Source organism: Argopecten irradians, chromosome 8 (assembly GCF_041381155.1).
Source record: "Argopecten irradians isolate NY chromosome 8, Ai_NY, whole genome shotgun sequence".
Taxonomy (NCBI): domain Eukaryota; kingdom Metazoa; phylum Mollusca; class Bivalvia; order Pectinida; family Pectinidae; genus Argopecten; species Argopecten irradians.
Window position 1 is genome coordinate 8,935,621 of NC_091141.1, and position 24,754 is coordinate 8,960,374.

The 24,754-nt window shown below is 33.1% G+C and overlaps 1 long non-coding RNA gene across 1 annotated transcript; it reads left to right on the forward strand.

Moving 5' to 3' along the window:
* Positions 1 to 213: 213 nt before the first annotated feature.
* On the forward strand, positions 214 to 3,620 carry LOC138329282 (uncharacterized). The gene is made up of 2 exons (XR_011209434.1): positions 214 to 835; positions 1,245 to 3,620. It is a non-coding gene; the product is annotated as an uncharacterized lncRNA (long non-coding RNA).
* Positions 3,621 to 24,754: the final 21,134 nt, after the last annotated feature.

The window sequence follows — 24,754 nt, forward strand, 5'->3', positions numbered from 1 at the left end:
AAGGGTAGTTTCTACTCCTGCTTAGCGCTCAGCATAACGGAAGTGGAAGGACTTTTTCGCCCGTTGCAGTATAATGTGATCGGGTGGAATGTATTGCTTGGTGTCTTAGGCGGCATGCTTCAGTGATATAGCACTTTAAAAAGGACAACATTTCCACTATACGAGAAGACACAACGCGAATATACCGCAGTCTCCCAAGACACGTTCCTCGTTCTACACACACGCTACACACCGCATACATGGGAGGCCGTCCTTGCGTGACCATGGACGTGAATTGATCAAACAAACAAACAAAGAATATTTTGATTTCAAATGAAATATATTTAATCTAAAAAGAAATCCAGCGCCCCAAAGGATAGAATTTTAATCTTGACCAATCAGGGGACCTTTATTTCGTTACAATAACAAAGTATTTAAAACTTTTATTTTCTCATTCGACATATCTCATAGCCCCCTATATGCCAATTCTCACTTAAATCTGACAATATCTTAATTTCAACCAATCAGTGTCCTTTTTTTTTTTTTTTTTTTTTTTTTTTTTTTTAACATAAAAGTTTATTCATAATAGGCATGTTATCATGATACATTTAGTGTCCTCTCACAGGAGGAGATCCATTCATCATTCCCACTTTCATACATAACTAGGCCTAGAACCTACAGATTTATGTCGTGATACCTTATATTAAGGGAGGTAACTCTTAATACCACCCGGAAGTCAGTAATTTCACGCGAAACACATGTACGGTATCCACATGTTGGCGTCTACACGTGGTCCACTAAGCTAGCTATAGTCTACACTTGGGTGGTAAAGATAAACAGTTGTCTACTATTTCAGGTAAGTGAACTGCTTAATTTATACTATTATAAAAAAGACCATTTTTCCAAATACATTTTTGTATTGTTATTACCATTTCTAGCACAGGGTCCTGTGAGTCTAGTAAGCTTACACTCTAGCCCTGGCTGCTCTATACATGTAAATAAATCTTTCATACTCCAGCAGTCTAAGATACAAAGTTACAAACTACCGGTAAATTGTTATTTAAATAATTTCTAGGTCAATATCCAAAGTTCCTGTACAGTTTATACCAATTAATGTAAACAAAAGTACTTCACAGTGATTTTTTACACATTGTCATACATGCAACTAAATGTAGTTCATATGAAATAATACAAAATTATATTCAGTTTAAAATTAAATGTGATTGACACTATAATTATTTTGATTTGCTATTATTTCTTTTCAGCATCAGTTGGATTTATTCTAAAAAGTGCCTGTTGAAGCTATGCAGATGCTGTTTGTGTTATTTCAAGTGATCCATTGCCATTTGGATTTATTTTCTGAAGAAGTTAGTGTTGTTGATACTACAGACGAAGATCGATGTATATCAAGTGGATATTCAAAATTGCAGCTGAACAATTAAATTATTACTTTGTATCATAATGTATTCTAATTATAATAGACCAAGTTGACTGAAATTCTTAGAATAAAATGTCAAGTCTGCTATAAACATACTATATATGTCAAGACTTTTTTGCCTTTTGTCACTGACATAGTAAGATTTATATATTGTGTATCCTGCAAGTGCAAGCAAAAAATTAAATTGTTTACACATCTTATTTTCCGGATAATAACCCAAAACTATATATTTAAGAGAGCGTACATTTATAAATATTCCTATTTTATAAAGATTCATTGTCAGTTTATTCCAAAACATTTCCACATGTGTGCATTCTATGAAAAAATGTGTGTTGTCGTCCACCTTATTACAATATGGACACAATTCCGAATTTTCTATTCTCCACCTTTTCAGATTTTTTCTAGTTGGAATTATATTATGAATCAATTTCCATTTGAAAATTTTTAATGAATTGTCATGTAAATTTTTTAAATCAAATTTCAAAATTTCACAGAACTCATTGATATCACATCGAAAATGATATCTCCATTTTTCTAATAGGTTTGGTTTTTCTATTTTATGATTAAGTAAGGTTTTATATAAGAATTTGTTTGTATGTCCATTCAATACTTGAATTTCATCTTTATTTTTACTTGGCTCTGTTCTTACTTGTGTTTTCATTTTTTCTATCCATGTTTTCGGTATTGATTTTTTTAATTTGATAAGTTCTGCAATCCAGTTTGCTTTGCAAACTAGTTTTTCATAGATGCTAGCATCATTAATTTTTCCAGTTTCATCAAATAAATCTTTTATTTGTATTATATTACTGTCGATCCAATTTTTAAAAATAATAGATTTACCCTCGTAAGTAATGCTGGAGTTACCCCATATTATCTCATTATGCACGTATGTTGGTAAAGCATTTCGCTCTTGTGATCTAAATTTAATCCAAGACTGTAGTATTTTTTTATAAAAAGCTGGGATCTCTTCAATATTATGTATCTTTTTAAGTGATTTGATATTCATTCTGAATATTAGTGAATTGTTACCAAATTTATCATAATAAAGTTTAGGTATTATTGTCCAGTTCGAAAAAGTATTTTTTGTGTCAAATAGTCTTTTCACCCATGTAATCCTAAGCATTTCTATATGCGTTTCAATATCTCTTATGTTCAAACCCCCATTATCTATTTCATTTATCAGTACATTTCGCTTAATTTTGTCTGGTTTATCATCCCATAAATATCCAAATATTATTTTTTCCAGTGTCTTTATTTGATCACTATTTATATGTTGAACTGTTGCCAGGAAAGTTATTTTAGGTATGATTAATGCATTTATTATAGTAGCTTTTCCAATTAGTGTCAGTTTTCTTTTTTTCCAGTTTTTTATGAGATAATTGATAGCATTTATATTTTTTTCCCAGTTCATTTGCTCTACTTCTTTATTTTTAACACCAAAAATCACACCTAGAGACTTGATGTTTTCTCTTGTCATCTTTATACCATAAACCTCTTTTTTGTTCTTGTTTTTACCTAGCCAAAGACCTTGTGATTTTTCTTTATTAAGCTCAAGCCCAGAATGTATACCAAAGTTCTCAATTTCTTTTATTGCTTCTTTTATATCACTTGATTTTACAAATAATGTTGTATCATCTGCTAATTGGGAAATTTTTATTATTTTTCTTTTAATTTTAACCCCTTTGATGTTTTGGTTTTCTCTTATATTTATTGCCATAATTTCAACTGCAATCACAAAGATCAAACAGCTTAATGGACAACCTTGTCTTATTCCGCGTGAGATTTTATATGTATCAGATACATAATTATTGTTGGAAATACACCCATATATATCATAGTACAGTGTCTGTACCCAAGAGATAAAAGATTTTCCAAAACCAAATTTGTCTAAAGCTTCTAGCATGAACACCCATTCAATAGTATCAAAGGCCTTTTTAAAAATCTAAAAATAAAATTGCGCTATCTGTTCCAAATTTTTCAGCATAGTCTATCACATCTTGTATTTGTCGTATATTAAACCCAATAAACCTATTTTTGATGTAACCATTTTGATCTGTATGTATAACTTTAGGCATTATTTTTTTCAATCTTTGAGCTAATACAAATGCTGCAATTTTATAGTCTATATTTAGTAAGGTGATCGGTCTCCAATTTTGTAATGAAGTTTCATCATCCTTTTTGTATATTAAAGAAAGTAAACCTATTTTTTGTGACTCTGACATTTCTCCTGCATAATACCCTTCATTTAAGGCGTTGATTACATCATCTCCAATAATACTCCAGAAATGCTCATAGAATTCTACTGTTAGACCGTCTAAACCAGGGCTTTTATTTTTTTTCATATTTTTGATAGCATGTGTACATTCAGATTTTGTTAGGGGTCCATCACAAATAGCCTTTTCCGTTTCATTTAGGGTGTTTTGACAATTTGTATTTCTGAGATATTGCTTTATAGATTCTTCATTAGGATTTTTACTTTTGTATAGGTCTTCGTAAAACAAACGAATAATATCCAGGATTTTACTCTCTTTCGTTACTAATTTATTATTCTTGTCTTTAACCTTATGTATAACTTTTTTAGCTTGTCTTTGTTTTTCTAAGCCCAAAAAGTATTTATTTGGTTTCTCTCCCTTTTTTATGTATTGACATCTTGACCTAATTTGTTCACCCTGTGCTTTGTGTTCATAATATTCTTCTATTTCTTTTTCCAATATAAGGATTTGCTCTTCATTTTCCTTTTCTGATTTACTTTCATTTCTTTCATGAACCATTTTAAGTTTTTCTTCAAGGTATATAACTTTATCCTTCCTCTGTTTACTTAAATTTTTACAGTAACCAATTGTTGCTTCTTTAATTAGAATTTTTATATAATCCCATGTTTGCCTTTTATTTAGATTACTCCTTCGACATTCTTTTTTCGCATTTACAATTACATTTTTAATTTTTTCAGTATAGTTTATGTCTTTTAGCACACTGTTGTTCATTTTCCAAATTCCCTTTCCGCGTGTTTCGCCTACATTTATCAGTTTTAGTGATATAGCCATATGATCAGTTGAGCGTATCTGAGCTGGTCTTATATCACAGGAGTTAATTCTATTTAAGAAATCTTTTGCTATAAGCCAGTAATCTATCCTGCTTGCTTCTTTTCCATTTTTTCTTCTCCAACTGTATTGTATTGTATTTGAGTGTTTACTTCGCCATATATCAATAAGATTAAATGATTTAATTAGATCCGTCAGACCAAACACTGGTTTTCTATTTTTGATATTATTTGTTTTTCTGTCAATTGGTTTCAGAGTTTCATTGAAATCTCCCCCAATGATATTTATTCCAACACTTAATTCATTTAAGTTTTCTTTTAATCTTTTAAAAAATGCATTTCGTTTTATCGGCTCATTTGGTGCATAAACATTTGTTAATGTATATGTGTTATTATTTATTTTCAAGATTAACATCAAAATCCTACCATCTTCAGACTTAAATTGATCTATCAAATTATAATGCACATTTTTATTAATATAAATTGAAAACTCCTCTACTATCGCTTTTCCCAATACTATTATAGATGTGTCCATCATATTCTTGTTCTATCAAGGGAAAATAACTCTAGAGTATAATGTGTTTCCTGTAGAAAAATTATGTCACATTTCTGTTGTTTAATATATTGTAATAGACGTTGTCTTTTAGATGAGTCTCTCAATCCCTGTGCATTCAAAGAGATAAGATGGAAATTTTTTATACCATTCATATCTTGGTATTTTTTTTTTTTTTTTTTTTTTTTTTTTATATATGGTATTATGCTGTTAAAATGTATCTCTATTTTACATAAAATGTATGTAGTTTTGGTGTTGTATGTACACAAATAGATGTATATCTTTTTTATCCACATTTCAAAATTTGTTATCCCCTTTGGGGGTATCATACAGTCACACCCATGTATACTAATACAGCATGTATAGTTTACATTAATGTTCACATTACATTTTACTTTGATATAAAAATACCATGATGTCATATATACACTCATATATTGCATGTACATTAGTCCTAAATATTTACATGCAAAAACCTGAATTGGTAGTTTATTATTTACACTCTTACAAAACAACTTTTGTTTAACATTTTTACATACTTGTTTCTTTTGTTTTAAAATATTATATGTACATGCACATATTTGTTTTCCTAATTTGAAATATACACCCATATAATGAAAGCACTTTTGCCGTTTACACATTAATACCTTGTTAATATTTACACATAATTGTTTTGTTAGTTTCTTATATACATCCACATACTGCATGTATATTTGTATTTTACAAATTAACATTTTGCACAAACATGGTTTTCTTGATAATTTCGTATCGATATTCATACAATATGTATGTATGCTTATTTGTTTCTTACAAAAACCCACAACCTCAGTTCTAAGTCTTAATATGCGAAAAAAAAACAAGTGTGTATACAATCGTATTTTCGAATGAAGAATAAGCATTTCATATATGCAGTTTAAAAATTCTATATACACATATACACTATATATACACACAAAGTATACAATATACACATATACACTATATATACACACAAAGTATACACATGCTTTCATCACTTTATACCATTTACTACATAGGCTGGTGCTTACATGTACTATTTTTATTGTCTCTATGTACACATATTTGCACCTACTAGTACACCTATGTATGTTTCTGTTGCATTTTTTGATTTCCAGGTCAAAATTATTGAACCAAATATAAATTTTGTTCATTGATAATATGATTGACGTGAATATTTTGGTAAACAATATGATATATTTAAAGAATTTCTCATGTTTATACATTTTTATTTTTACATGTTTAATATTTCATATCTGTTGATTTTTTTTATTAAATAAAACTTTCTTAACAAATTTTATTTGTTTTTTAACTTATTTTACTTACTTAATTAAGTATTGACTAATTACTGAGGAGGGTGCTTTGTACTGTCTCTATGCACTTGTACTTGCACCTTTGTTTTTTTTGCAGGACCATCCTCCAGTGGAGAAGGTGGGGTTCTACCCTGGTGTTTCACAGTATTTGCCCTTTGATTTGTCCTCCGTTTTGTTACCATGGCGACTAATATTTTCAAAAGCATCTAGAATTATTACTGTACACTAATTTTCACTCTGCAATCATAAACTGGAAAAGTAAAGCTGGGTATATATATTCTAATATAAGGAAGAAGTGGTCCGTTGTTACCTACACTCACTATTTCCAGGTCACTCAAAAACGGTTTTTCCCAGATTTTTATTTCAAAAATAATTTACACACAGCCAAAAAATGTCATGAGAGTATTTTAATGCGGGGTAAAATTGTGGTCGAAACCCGTAACAGGGTGAAAAGAGTTGACACAGAACAATGTTTCGTTTTCTTTTTTCTCAAAAGTGTTTATTTGTCGTAAAAATTTAAACAAAAATTTTTCCTTCGAAATCCAAAGGAATTTTTTTTTTTTCAATTTCAGCAAATTTTATTTCGAATAACGAAAAAGGATCAAACAATTTGTTTGTTTGTTTGTTTGATTTATTAACGTCCTATTAACAGCTATGGTCATGTAAGGACGGCCTCCCATGTATGCGGTGTGTTGCGTGTATGTTGTGCGAGGTGAGTGTACTGGGAGACTGCGGTATGTTCGACAGGCATTGCCTATATTAGTTTTCTCGAGTAACAATAAGCATATACATATGATTCAACAAAATTCTAATTTAGAATATATTCATGAACATATACTATAGCAATGATATCATCTCCATTATACTTATGTGCGAAATTTATTGTTTTTCAAAATATATCTAATCATAATTTAGAGATTAGAATATAATATAAATGACTGGATACATCCACACATAGGATACAGACCTAAAGGAAATGACTCAAATATAAAGTATACGATCTACTCAAATGATTTATGAATAAAAAATGTAGAATATTTAACAAACGCTAACCTTTTTTCCCGTGTTTGTGCAGGTAGATTTAATGAAAATGAATACTAAGAATTAAGGCCTTTTAGACCTTTTTAAAACCACAAAGGGAAAAAGTAGTGTCATTTTAAAGGGACATCTAGTAGCACTTTCGATATGAAAGTTTCAAGAAAATTGGGTTGATGGCAGTTTCTATGGGCTTTTTAACATTAGCTTGAACACCACCTTTACTAAATTTGAGCCCTGTCTTCTGTCATGATACTATTTTTGAGAAGTGATGATTGGTAGTTTGTTCTTATTTCGTGTTTAATGGCATGCATGTTCGTAGTTTTAGTTATCATTGTGTTACTTATTTTAATGGCAAACCTAGTTATCCCAATGGGAATATATGTGACATGGTGAACCGCTGCACCATCAGCGGGTGCTCCTATGTTCAAACGAAGGAGGATAACAGATATGTTAATTGTGTTTATTCCTCGGTTACATAATATACATGATAATTTAAAGTATTTGATTGTATGTAAAGAGAGTTGCATTGTATATTTCATTCAAGATTTTGTTCCATTGACAAGAACAAAGCTAAAACAAAGGTGTGGAAAATATCAAGTTAATTGAAATTATGTTGATAATGCATGAATGTCATGACGTTGACCGACCACTGTAGTTACCGATTGTTTAAAGACGTAAAAATGTCAGATTTGAGATAAAACTTTTCCTATGTTTAACTTAGTTTTGTACACAGGGCGACATCTGTGAAGCTAAGAGCTTATCCTGCTGAAAAACCTGACTCCATTTCCCAGGTAGTTTTTCTCTGATCTTATTAGAACCTTTTTCTGGTAGACTTATGATCATGTTCGGGTTTCTGTATTTTTTTTGTTTTGGATGAGAGAAAGACGGCCATTATTGGAATAGTTTTACATGTAACATATGGAAACGTAATCCATGGTCAATGTGCATTAAATTTTAACCATGTATGTAAAGTTCGCATAATTTATCATATCTGAATACCAAATGATAATTTTGTTTAGTATGACATTTGGTGATATATGTGTTTTGCAGTTTGCGTAGGTGGACCGCAATAATGTACTGCACATCGCCGTGTAAAGTTACATGCTAAAAACACTTCTGCATAGGTGTAATAGATATATGATAACAGGTGTCTGATATCATGACAGCTTATAACGAATATTATCAAAAGCCTTTAATCCTTAAATAATCTCGTACCTTCTGTTGTTACTTGGATCGAGAATAATAAATATCTACCTAGTTGTCTGATAATTTCCTTACAACTATTTAAAAATTTAGATTTTTTTACAAAAAAAACCCCGATAAAATAGAAATAAAGATAAAAAGAGAACAATACGAAAAGACGAAATGATTTTGTTCTTCTGTCTTTTTTTTTCCTTTTTTAATTAGTCATTACGAACAAAAAGCAGAAATGACACAAATCTACCATATTCACCACTAAAATTATTCATATGTCTGTGCAAATATAGAATATAAACGATGTGCTATATTTGTACAACTTTCTTTTTGCAGTTAAAAAAAAACAACATTTTTTTATCACATCGGTTTTCACGATTTGGGCCAACATGTTCTGATTCCCTGATTCGACAAATTTTGAGCACAACAAATAGAATGTCTAAACAAAGTGCATTTTTACATTGTATCTGTCCTTATTGACGTTACATGCATTTGTTGAAGGTAACAGCTAGCATTCCTTAAAAGAGCTATTTATGATAGGCAATGTCTACAGATACCAGTATTCCCCGGCATTTAGAAGTGTTTGATACACAGACAAACAGACAATTAATCATTGAGTCCTTTATATGTCTGATAGGCATGTCTTAGTCGGCATGTTATCGGAATATCAAAAGGTGTGGCACAACAGAAACAATACACAACGCTTATCTCTATACAATGTAGATACAAACAGACACTATCAGGTGATCTCATGTAAGATATTTAACTCCCTGTAGTACATATTACTCTTCATATCGACTTTTAAACTAATATCTGGCGATGACCTTTTACAGCACTGAGGCTAATTGTCAACATATCTATATACAGAATAGGGCGTTTTATTTAGATCTTTAATCAATCAAGGTACGAGAGGACCTCTTTGAAACCGATTCCGTGTCGCTATTTCCAAAACAATTTATAATACACAGTCTCATTATGCCATTACAGAGTGGTTTGTACATTATTGGACTTTGCTAGTAAACATGTTTTTGCATTGTGCGCAGTATAATAAATCACATACACCATTGAGCATGATCCCTGTTACGCGAGACCTTGACAAGGTGTTTTGTCCGCCATTGTAGGTGTATTAATACGTCATTCTACACTTGTATGCGTACGAGATAAGGTCAGAGGTCAAAGGTCAGCTACCCGAATACAATATACACTTGTACACCGTTTACTATAAGGGTGCGGTATAGGGTTAACGTATTGTTACACGGGTACCTGAGCACTCCAGATGTTGTCTACGTCATCAAAATATCTTATATATTACCTGGTACTTTACTAGACATTACACGAAAATTCTTCGTTCAAACAATAAGGCTGCCTTACACCATTTAGAAGAAAACAAACACCTTAAACGCTAAAGGCTTTATGATATTTAAACTGACAGTTAAATTGGCTTTTATTTTGACTTTAAAATAGATCAATGATATCACCATGTTTACGTCAGCGCTTCGAGTTTATCAATACAATTCACTTTTATGGTAAAAACATTCTTGTTCACACAAATTGACGAAGACAATCCTACAAGTCTAGTCTTTTGGACGTCAGTTTGTCCCAAGCAAACCTTATCTAACTCGACATTCCAAACCTAACACGGGATTCACCTGTCGTCATAACATCAGTTTGTTGACTTATTTCCATAAAACTGTACTGGAAGACCCTGCATTTCCTATACCTAAAACTAATGTATGGGTTCAGGTTAAGGCATTTCTTATTTATTGTTAGATATAATAGTAAGACATATATCTGATCGAAGAATAGCCTTTCTGTGGATCATGATGGTAATTGAAATAGTAGGAATATGGCAAAATTAGAAATGTATCTAATAGACTATCATTTCGATCGTATGTCGTGTACATATAAAGCAGAGGATAGTTAATCTAAAGGAAATCTTCACATTCCTGAAAATAAAAATGTTATTCCATTTTACATTTTACTTGTAACATATAACAGTGTATTTTGCAATGCATTATAGAAATATGTCCGGAATGCGTTGAAATATAGTATTAATGTTTTAACCTTTTATTAGCTGTCTGTTTGTAGGGTTTATTTTGTGCATACACCTTATAGTTGTTTAATTCCGCTGGAAGAAATAGTCATGTATCGTTTGTATCCACAGTAATAAGCCTTATGGATTTGCTTGCTTGTCACTATTACCATTTTATTTAAATTTGCGGAAATAAGGTGATGGCGAATACAAGAATAATTAAATCAGCAGCAACTATCTGTAGGTCTATACTGTATCACGCTTAAAATTCGTGGGGTCAACGATTAGCGGAGAGTAGTTAACATGGACATTAGTGCATAGCTCCTAATTATGTTATAGAGTAACACTATTTTCACTTCAACCAAAATTAAACTTTTCAAATTCACAGAGTATATCCGGTACACTTCTTATATTTCATAATTAAAGAAATAGATGCACTGTGTAATGCAGTATAAATCCATACGTTTGTTTGGGTATAATTAATTTTATGTGCTTAAAATCCATGACTATTGTTTTGTTTGGCGGTATTTCCTGAAACGTACACATTATCGTAAAAAGGTGTATTATAAAAAAATGAATGGCTGCCCCCTGACACACCAGAACTGCATTCCTGTTATATCACGGATTTCAAATTTGTAAATAATAGACACATGAATGATTTCAAAATGAATAAGAGGTAACCACCATCCTTCTTTGATATGTCACTTTTTTTTGCAGCATGTACATAGTTAGGTAAGTTGGGTTTTATTAGTTTAACGTCCTATTAACAGCCAGGGTCATGTAAGGACGTGCCAAGCTTGTTGGTGGAGGTAAGCCTGAGTACCCGGGGAAAAAACCACTGACCAGCGGCCAGTTCCTGGCAACTGTCCCACATGGGATTGAGGGCTTTGCTTGTAATATGGTATAATTAGTATTATTTTAGGAATCTTTAATTATTATTTATTAAAATCTTCAAGACTTAATGTACGGTATTTGAGACATACTCGTGTTGCGTCTCCAGGGCAAATGTCTACTTGTCAGCGACGTAACAGTCTGGTGTATAGATAGGTTCCTTGTTGTTATATAATTTTATGTTGTACGAACATGAGTTACTTGTCATTTGTACACGTATGCAATATCTAAGCAATATAAAAGGGGTTGGGAGTGATATTCAGATATACAGAGTAGAGGGACGGATAGCGGACACACCCTGTGTCTGGTCCCATTTCGGGGCCAACCACAGCATTTACTCTGTGTGACCATGCTTACACGTATATTGTAAGTTGAAATGTAAATATGCATCACAGAATGAAATAAAACGTCGACACAACATTGGAATCCTTCGTATTTCATCAACACAGCACCAATCGTCACAGACGATGACCCAACAACCCACACCAAGCCATACTCCATACTCAACAAACATCAAAAATATTATAGTAATGCATAATGATATTGTTTAAAGCTGTGAAGAATAGCCTTCAACCTGTTTGATGGCGTGTCCCAAACTATATGAACTAGTGTGGAAAACACCGTTACTGAAAAAAGCGTCAATTTACATTTCGTGTATGTATTCCAAATATGAACATGTTATGCCATCCAAGAGTATAACAGGGCTTCCCCATCTGCATTTCAAGGTTTGTCTTATGGTCCCTTAGGTAACGGCATGCAATCACTCGGAATTCCCCGAACATTATGCAAATATGATATATGTTATTCTAAAAGTCGGTCAAATAAACTCCTCACATAAAATATATATACATCGGAAACATACGGCAAACATCGAGTGTCAACTGAAGAGATACAATATTACGCAACTATGTTATGGAGGTGACACTGGATCAAAAGGCACGAATGAATCAAATTATGAAGATGAAATATATTTCTGTATAATAAAAGTTATGATGACATAAGCGTATTTTTGTTGCATTCATTTGCGTGTGACCAACTTCTGGCACGGACAAAATGTACGTCATATAATGACGATGAACACTAAAATGAGAGGAATTAATATACAATTTCGACGAATACACAAATATTTAAAAATAATATATATATGTAACGGTAGGAGTGGAGTAATTACAGTATAAACACATTAAATATTTGTTAAAGACACAGCAAGGTCGTTCAATTAATTTATTGCTCTAAGCGAGGATAAAATACATATATCATTAAGGTAATTGTTTCGTAAAAAATATCAAGGTTTACCTTCATGGAAATGTAGGAATTATTCTTAGAATAAGTCCATTCTCATTACCATTTCAATATCATAGCAGATGCGCCTGAAGAGGATGTGATTAATTCTGGTGTGCCTTACGCTGCCGATACGGGTGTCAAAGTAACATTTTGCACATTCTGAAACACTGAAACGACAAGGAAATTCCATTTACACGGCAAAACTGAACATACTTGTACATCACTGTGTGTTAGCCATGGACCCCAGTTTCTGTCCAGAAAACGTCTCATCCGTGAATGGGAGGATCGTGACAATGGATTCACAAATCGCAAGTTCTGATGGATGCCAAAACAGGGTATAAACTGTTGAACTGTTATTACTTCTAACGTAGAACAAAAGAGGTATTCTGTAAGCAACTCCTCTATTGTCTGAAATTCTGAGACGTTGATATTGCCGTCATTACTGAGCATTGAATTCCTCTTGAGCAATTGAACTTCTTGGAAAGCATTGATATCGACTTTAAGGCCATTTGGAAGGAATATATGATGTCCGCATACCATCGAATATTGAAATGGGATCTCATTGTCATGGTTGCGGCGGAGTTGGATTTCTTCACAAGTTACAACAGGGATTTCGACCGCAATGTGGTAGCATCACGGCTGCTTTTATCGTGTAAAGGCCCGGTCTCACTGGTGTTTAGGAAGATTTACGAATAAATTGCGCACAGAATAGGCTGATATTCGCTAAATATACACAATATTCGTAAATCATACTTGTATCTGTGGCCCCACATCCGCACATGTCAGGAATCATCCGCAATGATGTGTGTTTCTGTCCCAAGATTTTTGAACTACACAAAATTTTGAATGCGGAAATCATTCGCATTAGATACTCTATTTGCTATACTATTCAAGATGACACAACATGAATATACCGCAGCATCCCAAAACACGCACCTCGCACAACATACACGCAACATACCGCATACATGGGAGGCCGTCCTTAGATGACCATAGCTGTTAATAGGACGTTAATTAATCAAACAAATTATTGAGCAAAGGGCCGGTTTTAGGAATATTTCAATAAATTTATTTACCTACAAAGACTTAAAATACTACGGATGCTTCTTCCACTTAGTACTTGTGATGATGCTGATGGACACATATATAGTTATCCGGTTCTTTTCGACACAACCTACCGATGACATTATTTGTTTCTGATCTGTTAGAAAGTTTTACTAATTCCGCAATGTCTGTTTCGAATACTTTAATCTTACTTCCCGTAGATGATTTGGACCAATGTTCGGATATAAACAGTTGTCATATATAATTCTGTTTTGTTTGTATTTCGAAATCACAAGAAATGCTGCAATACTAATTTATTGTTATAGTGTCAATATAATATAAATTGTATATGGTCGTTTTGCCAGGGCAAAATTACATGAAAGCAGATATAGATATTTACATCGGTCTTGATTTCCCATCCACAGACCATTCAACCGTCACGGTCAAGTCGATGACTTCATGGCCAGTGACCCCGATTAATTCCCAGCCAAGACCATGCTGATAACTGCTTATCCGTTAAATCAAGTGTGAAATAGGGTGTAGGTAATTACCTGTATAAATGTAATAATCATAGAACGGGAATATATATTACATTTCAATCATACCGCATTGAGGTGCATATCAGTCATTGCCCTATGTAGTTACAGTGTAAAAGCAGTTCAGAAGTAGAGAGAGCATGATACCATTAATGAAAGAATGCAATTGTTGCCAAGACTACACAAGAACATTGTCATCGCCACGTATCTATAACACAGTATTATGTACATTTTTAGGTCATCTGACCGAAGGTCAGGATAACCTATTGTCATCGTGTTTTGTCCGTCGTCGTGCGCCGTGCGCCGTGCGTCGTGCGTAAGACTATTTATACAAAAGCCTACTCCTCCTTAACCCTTGAGCGGATTACATCCATATTTGGTGTGAAACATCATTGAGGGAGGACAATCATATTTTATATAAATGAGCCTGGTCCGACCCCTAGGGGCTGAGGGGTGGGGCCCCAAAAGGGCAAATTTTCTTAATTTAAGCTTTAAAATCCTACTCCTCTTTCATCCTTGGATGGAATTCATCTATATTTGGTGTAAAATAACATTGGGGAAGGACAATCATATTTTATATAAATGAGCCTGGTCCGACCCCTAGGGGCTGAGGGGTGGGGCCCCAAATGGGAAAATTTTCTTAATTTTAGCTTTAAAATCCTTACTCCTCCTTCATCCTTGAATGGATTTCATCCATATTTGGTGTGAAACATCATTGGGGAAGGACAATCATATTTTATATAAATGAGCCTGGTCCGACCCCTAGGGGCTGAGGGGTGGGGCCCCAAAAGGGCAAATTTTCTTAATTTAAGATTTTAAATCCTACTCCTCCTTCATCCTTAGATGGATTTCATCCATGTTTGGTGTGGAACATCATTGGGGAAGGACAATCATATTTTATATAAATGAGCCTGGTCCGACCCCTAGGGGCTGAGGGGTGGGGCCCCAAAAGGGCAAATTTTCTTAATTTAAGATTTTAAATCCTACTCCTCCTTCATCCTTGAATGGATTTCATCTATATTTGATGTAAAATATCATTGGGGAAGGACAATCATATTTTATATCAATGAGATAGGTCTGACCCCTAGAGGCAGAGGGGCGGGGCCCCAAAAGGGGAAATTTTCTTAATTTAAGCTTTTAAATCCTACTCCTCCTTCATCCTTGGATGAATTTCATCCATATTTGGTGTGAAACATTATTGGGGAAGGACAATCATATTTTATATAAATGAGTCTGGTCCGACCCCTAGGGGCTGAGGGGTGGGGCCCCAAAAGGGCAAATTTTCTTAATTTTAGCTGGCCCACTTCCTGTTTTCAGGTTTCGGTCTCTGTTCTCAATGAAAATTAGTCTATAGGGGGTTTAAATTGATGCCGAACAACATGCAAACATTTTCGTAAAGATTTTGGTATTCCAAGATGGCCACTGACCCACTTCCTGTTTTCAGGTTTCAGTCTCCGATCTCAAGGAAAATTGGTCTATAGGGGTTTTAATTGATTCAGAAGGGGGAACTTCAGATGAGGACAATAATATTTTATAAAGGACCGAGCTAAGACCCTTGGGGATAGTACGGCGGATGTCCAAAATGGAAGCTTTGCTGAAATTTGGCTTTAAAATCTGACTCCTCCTTATATTAATCCATGAATGGGTTACAACCATATATGGATGAAGGGCTACCAAGTTTGTTCAACAAATGACATTTACCTATTTCAGAAACTTACATATTCAAATAAGGAGTTCCTCGTATTGTTTATATTAATCTTTAACCAATACTTTATACTCTGACTTTGTTGTGGTTTTGTGCAATAAGTCAGATGACCGTTAAGGCCCATGGGCCTCTTGTTTATGGATATTATTGATGAGTTATTTGTATGTGCGGTTACTTCTATGTGATATTACATCCCAATATATGGTGTTTAAATAAGCATGTATTTCTAATCATTTCCCTTCAAAATACAAACAAAAGTACGAGTATTTGTGTCAACATTTGTTTTATATGTTACTGTATTATTTAATTTATTTAATAAATAGACATTGGAAATTGAGTTTGTTACCTTAATAATATAAAGTATGACGTATTAAACCTATCATTGCTAATAGTTGCATAAAAAACAATGTCTATGCATGTCCAGTTTAAACAATAACTTAAAATTACTTAGGAACTTGAGACCAAAATTTGTAAACAAAACACAAAAAAGAAGAACGTTAGACACCTTGTACGTGAACCTTCTTACACTACATGACCAACTTATAGCTTCCTATTAAATGGATATACGTAATATTGTTCAAACCTTTTATTTCAAGGTTTGATAAATGTTTAAAAGACTAAATAAATTAAAAAATATAATTTTCATTTTACTGACGGATTAAAACATATGTGCAGTGTTACACAAGCCCTTGTGTTCACATAGATGTAATAATTGCAGCGACAAATGTATTTCCTTCTTTTTTCACGTTAAAGTGACAAGCGTTGATGTGACAGACTCGACTAGGGATTTTCTAAATACTTCTACAAGGGTTTTCCCAACACATTCACATATATGTATTACTGTTAACGGTTGCTGTTAAACCACGGGAAACCCATGGAAAAACAGCAAATACACACCTTTTAAATGAATAACATTTTTGAACAAATAAGGAGATTTTATTTTTTTATTTAACAAGTACATTTTACTAGAAAGAATGGTTATCTTAACCGATATCTGAACCTGGCTGTTGATAAGACTTTAATTTAATGCAACAAACAAATCTTAATAAATATATTTTTGATCAGACGTTAATTTAACAAACATCAGATGACATTTCGACCTTAACACAGTCCTTTTTTATCATTATATGTAGAGTCTCTCAAGAAAACTCGGCATTTGACAACCCCAATTAATTAAATCAATTTGACATTGGGTGTGACAATGAGCAGGAATTAAAGAATTTCTACTGGAATAATTCCAGTATTCAGGGTAGCTAAGTGTATATTATTGTACTGTCGAAAACTAGTCTTCTGGAAACTAATCAATAACACCGCGATTATGCCCTTGTTATTCATTTAACAATTACATGCAGTGACGGCTTTAAGGTCATTCAGCACCGTCCAGGTTGCTCCTTCAAAGTCGCCGTTATTTTGTCTATCATTGTTACATGTGTCTATCATGTCCTATTAAGTAAATATAATTATTGTCAGTGTTCATGGCGTCGTGATCATTTCTGGCGTGAATTCTGTTTTGAAGAAAATTGGTTTAAAGGTTACTTAGTGGAAAATATTTTAAAAGCGTTGTATGCATGTCCATTTAAAGGAATGCATGCGATTTTATATTTTATATAACGTAAAAATATTTCTTGTGTTAACCAGGTATGTCCATCCTTGTTCTAACGTATAATCTATACTAAATAAAGACATGTACCATTACTTATTCATATTATCATATGAGAGCTCTAAATGTATACGTTAAAATCAATCTTAGTCTTGTACTCGCTAAAATGAGCGTAACATCTTCTTCCTAATGTGTTCCTTGACACCACTCCACATTTGGCCTTCAATGGAGCGCTTGCCACTGTGAGGTAAGTTATCACTATGTAAATGTCTAGTGCATAGCGCTTAGCATACAAGGAGTAGGACGACTGGTTCGCCCGTTGTCAGTATAATGTAACCGGGCGGGATGCGTTGCTTCGCGTATAAAAGGGCAAAAGTTCCACTAATCAAGAAGACACAACACGAATATACGGCAATCTCATAAGACATCTATCGCTACATAGACTAACTCGCGGCCTATACGTTTTGTGTGAGTGGGGGTGTTATTTTTATACGTGAACATAGAGAACAGCCCTCCGCTCAGTCGGTTTTCTCCTTGTCTGTTTAACAATGAGACACTATCAAAACATGACACAATTCTTTCTGTTGAGCAGATCAATTTTTTTTTGGTAACTCTATTTGATCTGAAGGATGATTATAACTTGCGAATCAATATGGAAATAAAACACAAATGTACTTCAGATGAACACCCTAGTTTTTTCACAGTGTCATTTTCTACAAGTTTAAGTCATACAACGTACCACTCTATACAATAACTTGATGATGACATTTGATTATGTATAACACACTTTTCTTTCACACCTTCCTTCTTACTTTCGAATACACATCACACACACACTAATCCTAAAGACCCCTAGCTATATCTTACGGTATATCATTGACTTGGTTTTCCATTATATTTCTTTTTCGAATCAATATTCGTTTGTTTTATATTATTTTTATTTCAATATTTATTAGTGTCTAAAACCCATCACATCCATACGTTAAATTATGTAATGAATCACAGGTGAAATCATTTCTATGCACCGATCCTATGCCATTACAACAAATGTGCTGATTAAAGATTTTTAGATTTCTAAATTCAGACACGTTTATCTATTTGTAAAGAGGGGCATTCATTCATCTTAGATTGACAAAGTCAATATTTAAATCTTTTCTGACAGGTTAAATTTATTCGGATGACGCAATTGAATCGATTTTTAACAATAGTCTTTTCTTGTTATTTAAATAGATCGGTTGTGATATACGAAAGTCTTTAGAGTGTTTACATAAGATATGTATATACACTTTTACTCTGACATAAACAGTGTCATCTCCAGGAAAAAGCACGAACATCTACTAACGAGAGTTGAATTGTTATATAAAAGGTATACTATTTCTTCCGTTTTAAAAAATAAAGACTTTCTATAATGACAAAATCAAAGAACGTGTACAGAAGAGATCGTTACTCTTTAAATATACACCACATGTGTCTTAAGCTAACAATACGTTGCCTCCTGCCAAAAGGAGTACTTATGCTATCAGGTCAATGTATTCATATTAAAACCCTTTCTACCTTGAAGAAACATAAAAGAATACACATGACCTTTAACCGTCTTAATCAGTACTAAGTGACATTGGCTGATATCCATAAACTAACTGGCCTGAGTAACATATTAATTACGTTAGAGGCCAACTGCCAATGTACTGTCTACCCCCTCTTATACAATGGCTGTTGTCATCCTAGATAATCCAGGTCGTTATCTCGGCTGTCAAGGTCGTTAGTATTGAATGTCACTTTGTTGAATTTGTGTACCTAACTGGAGAAGTTCACTTCACAATTGTACTTAGTATTAGTGACGTTATAAAATATAAATAACAATTGATATGTGCCACTTACGTTAACGTAGAGAACGGTGTATAAAAATGATGAATATGTTATAGCAAAATATGAATATATGATGCAAATGGCAGTTTAATGTCCCTATAACAATTTACATTTATTTACGAGGATGAACTCAACATGTACTTTATTTTGTAAACTTATTTCCAATGTGCTTTCTGGATGATGTCTTCATTTCGGGTCTTCACTTTTGATCACAATATAAAATATTGTCAAGTGATTTATTATAATATATTTATTGCATCAGTGAAGTCTAACATCTCATTAAAACACACCCGTGTATGTTTTACATGGTGTGCCTTAATGAGCATGAACATTGGTGATGTAACGCTCAGTTCAGACGACTAGAAGTAACGTTTTGGTCCTCATTCTTAGATACCACGTATCTCATGTGATCTAGAACGTGTTTTGTGAGTTTAATATTAAAGTGACAACATTATACAATTATTGAATTTTGGTAGGTTGATAGGAGGAATTGTTAAACATTAGAAAGGTGATATTCCCCGATGCCCCAATAATTGTTTTGTTATATGAAACGATACAATGATACACAATTTGCTACTGCGGATTTTGAAGCAAGGACAGCGCAATGACTAATAAAACAAAAAATCAAGAAAATCTTCATCCACATTTCCTCAGTAGGTACTTTGAGTACTTCTACTGTACTTCTTCACAATATAACTTTCGAACATTTTGCTACATTTTAAATGTGTTAAAACATCTTTCCTTATCCTACCTCAATGTTGTCTGCCATGTTGGATTTGACTATTGCCCGATAAATGCTCTATTTTGATTGGTCAAAAATGTGGAAGAGAAGGGAATTCCCTGTGTCCATTTACAGCCAGGTTACCGGATTTCCAATGTCAACCTCCGAAGAGGTGTTCATCGGTTTCTGGTTGACATTGCATTTTGTCTAGACCTGTCCGATCTGTCTAGATCTATCAGAAAACGGCAAAACTCAGTCATGTAACAAAATATGATGTCTTTCTTCTACAAATAGGGAATAGATGGTTAATATCTTACAATACAATGTTTATTTCTGTGTGAGATTTAAGAAAGCCTAGATGACGAGGTGATGATGAGTCATATCAACTTTCTGTGTAAGGTAAAACTTGTATTGTAAGATACTAACCACTACTGACCGTGTATTCTGTTTATCTTGCAACTATTACTTTATAAACGCAATCAAAGCGTAAGCGAATTGCCGGTTATTCAACTTGATTTTAGTTTGAAATGATTTACTAAGATTGTTGCGCAGGAAAAGATTCATTCACTCACTAAACCCGAATGAGTATTTTCTCCTTTTCATCGCATTGGGAAAAATATAAGCTCCTTCTCTCACAGTTTCAGTTATCATGTTTTTATAGTTAATAGTGTTATATCATTTAAACAGACACGATAATACTCAATAAACATTTGTAAATGCATACATTGTACCTTTGCTATGAGCCAAGAAAAATGATACAGCAATACGGGGATTTTGACATCGTAAAATTGATCTAATTCCGGTGAATGTGACGTCACGTTTTGGCGGGACTTAAAAAGTCATGACGTTACAATCACATGAAGGTTAAAGTTCGGGATCAAGTTAGCAAAAGTTCCGTCAGATTTGTGGAACAAATTAATATGACTGATAAAGCTCAAGTTTTTAGCTCGACTATTCGAAGAATAGTGGGAGCTAATGTTGTCACCCCGGCGTCGGCGTCAGCGTTGGCGTCCCATTTCACGTTAAAGTTTTTGAGCAAGTTTCTGTTTCATCAATTGTTTAAGCTTAAGTCATCATAAATGTTTATGATTTTATTTTCCTAATGTGTATGGATGCTGAACGTGATAATACAACCAATTTGGGGGCCTTTAGGTGGTTTTTGAGTCTGTTAATTTGTCATATTTCCATGTTTAAATAGTAAATACTTGAACATCAACTTCTTCTGAATAGGCGAGCTTTGCTGTTCTCCAACAGCTCTTGTTCCGGCAGTAGTTATCCGTCATTATGTGGGGCGGTTGCAAGATAAAAATAAATGTGTCATTGGGACGTCACAATGATAAGGATGCTAAAACAGTAGCGTTGGCAGTCATGCACTGAATCATGTCAACTGCGTTTGATAAGGTCACATAGTTAAATAATGAATATTTGGCCTTTTATAAAGGTCCATTACCCATCCTAAACAAAAATGAAATGTAAAATAATAATACTATAAGAAAATTGATAGCGCTGGCCTAAGATGAGATAACAACTATGTGATATGTGTCATCAGTAGAGATTCATTCTGGCGCAGTAATTGTTACTAATAAGGTGAGGTGATATATTACTTTATGAAAATTAGCATTAATAAATTGCTACTAACTTTTGAAAAAGTGATGAGCCTTAAACATTGAAATAGTTGATATATTGAAATTCTTTTTAACATGTCGTTGTGTCTTCGTGCTGTTGTTTTAGCATATCAATCCACCAGAAAAGGTCATTATAAACATTTGAAAATATAAAAAATGACTCTACAGTGGAAGATGTCGACCAAGCCAAAACATCAAAGATAAGTTCATATAAAAACGCTGACGCAGCAATATCGCCATCAAATTGAAAAACACAAGTGTTTCACGTTTGTTAGGTATAAACGTTTGAGTTTGCTGTATGTGGTTTTTTTTTAACAGGAAAATATTTATTTCAGAATTACGGCGGCGTATTAGGGCCACAACAAAGTTTTATTTATCTTGTACGTACAAGTTATTATCTTGTACGTACAACTTAGTATCTTGTACGTACAAGTTATTATCTTGTACGTACAAGTTATTATCTTGTACGTGCAACTTAGTATCTTGTACGTACAACTTAGTATAATGTTGAAACTCTCGGTATTAAAGGCTGTGGCTGGTTTACTGTCACAATGGCATCGCAAGAAGCTATACGTATATTACGTAAACTTTGTTTGTTGTGGAGTTGTAATGCTGTGATAAGTTTCCGAACACATATATGTAAATGTTTATAACAGAGTATTTACTATGATCATCATTTGGACAATAATTGATGTGTGTATATATGTCTAATAAACACAAAACACAGATGAAATAAATTGTTTTGCTTTTGTTGTCTGTGCAATCAGTAACTCATTCGAATTAGGGCATAATGCCTAGGATTTTTTTCGGAGGGTGTTAATTATTTTCAATACTTCTATTCTGAAGTAAAATAAATGCTCAAACATTTCCAATAATGGCACCATTGTGAAGTATTTAACTTTTATTACTGAAGAAAATTATGAATTTGTGTAATAGATAAAACTTATCATTCATCGGAGATGTATCATATCCATTTTATCACTAAATGTATCTTATCTATAAAACAAGCGACTATACAGTTTTCTCGAAAGGAACTATACACTGTCAGTTTCAAAATAATGCAAGTGAGTATACAGTTTCAACTCATAATCCGGCACTTTCAAATTACGATTGTGAAAAAGATATTGCTCTCATTAATATATATTTATATTTTTAATATTGTCAAATAAGTTAATAAACCTTTGATCGTGCTTGAAGCAATGCAAAGTAGACCGACTATCTTTATTTACGAAAAATATCAGGCGAGTGACTCAATTCTGCGGTGATGAACAGCAGTTCAACTCAACTTGTATGTTCAAGATACTACGTTGTACGTACAAGATACTATCTTGTATTTACAAGATGTACGTACAAGATACGAAGTTGTACGTACAAGATAATAACTTGTACGTATGTACGTACAAGATAATAACTTGTACGTACAAGATACTAAGTTGTAAGTACAAGATAATAACTTGTACGTACAAGATACTAAGTTGTACGTACAAGATAATAACTTGTACGTACAAGATAATAAGTTGTACGAACAAGATACTAACTTGCACGTACAAGATACTATCTTGTACGTACAAGATACTAACTTGTACGTACAAGATAAATAAAATTTTGTAGTGGCCCTAATACGCCGCCGTACTGAATCACATATTGTACAACATGTTTATATATGGTATATAAATATAAATGGTGTATGTGTTTTGTTTCTTTTTGTTTATTCTTTTTTTTTTACCTTTGTCTTTATTGTTTTCTGTCTATTTTATCAATTGAACCTAATTGAATTGTCAGTCATGTTACAATGAATGTCAGTTGGACACTTATGTGATGTTTTGATGGACATATATGGGTCATATCTGCTTTTGTATCAGGATAATTCTGGTACCATAACACATCGTCGATATATCATTGCCTCTCTAAGAACAGGGGCAATTTGGACATATCAAGCACTTGATAATCTCTTCGAATGTCTCGTTGCGGCTGGTATATGTAAATTACACAGGTAGTTTATTTCATTTGCGGTTTTATGTAAACCTAGATAAGTTTAATGGGGTGTTGAGTCATCAGTGTTATCGTTCTTATTGTGTACCTATTGAATCTCACTCACATTTGACATAAGCTATTCAGATGGCTACCGTATACAGTAGTACAGTAGTATAATTGGCGATAGCGATCCGGGTCTCGTGTATCGTTTGTACAGCTAGAAATGTTCAGTTAGCTTACCTCAACTATACACCATACAATAACATGTATTATTTGATTTAAATACATATGCCAATTTAAAATTAGATTTAAATTTTCATAATACTTCAAAATAAGTTAAATGTTAATTATGTCAATTTAATTGTATTTTGTTTTTGAGTGTCACCTAGCAGTACTCTAGGGTTCACGTCTATGTAACTGGTCCATATTGCCGTTTATACATTTTTACTCTCAACAGTGAATACTTTATACAGATATCTTATCAGCATCAACCTGACATTTCAAACAACACGACACTGCAACTGTAGATATGATGCATTGAATACACTATCGTAATTACAGGTTTATACCAGTCAGGTCACACAGGTGCATTTATTTACGATGGTTGATTTTTCCACGTGTTCTCTGAATACTTATTAGACGTGATAGGTAAAAACAATATACAAATTTCATAATGTACACCAATGTAGAGAAGATAGAACTGCATTGGTATGTTTACCAATGTTTGTCTCAGTGTTTATGATGTTCTAAAATCCTGTCCTATCTTTTGAATCAAATAGAAATAAGTAAGATAACAAAGGGCCATTTAATCAAATCAGAAATAAGTAAGATAACAAAGGGCCATTTAACATATCTATTGTGATTAGAAAACACAACAATAACAAACCAATACAACATCCACCC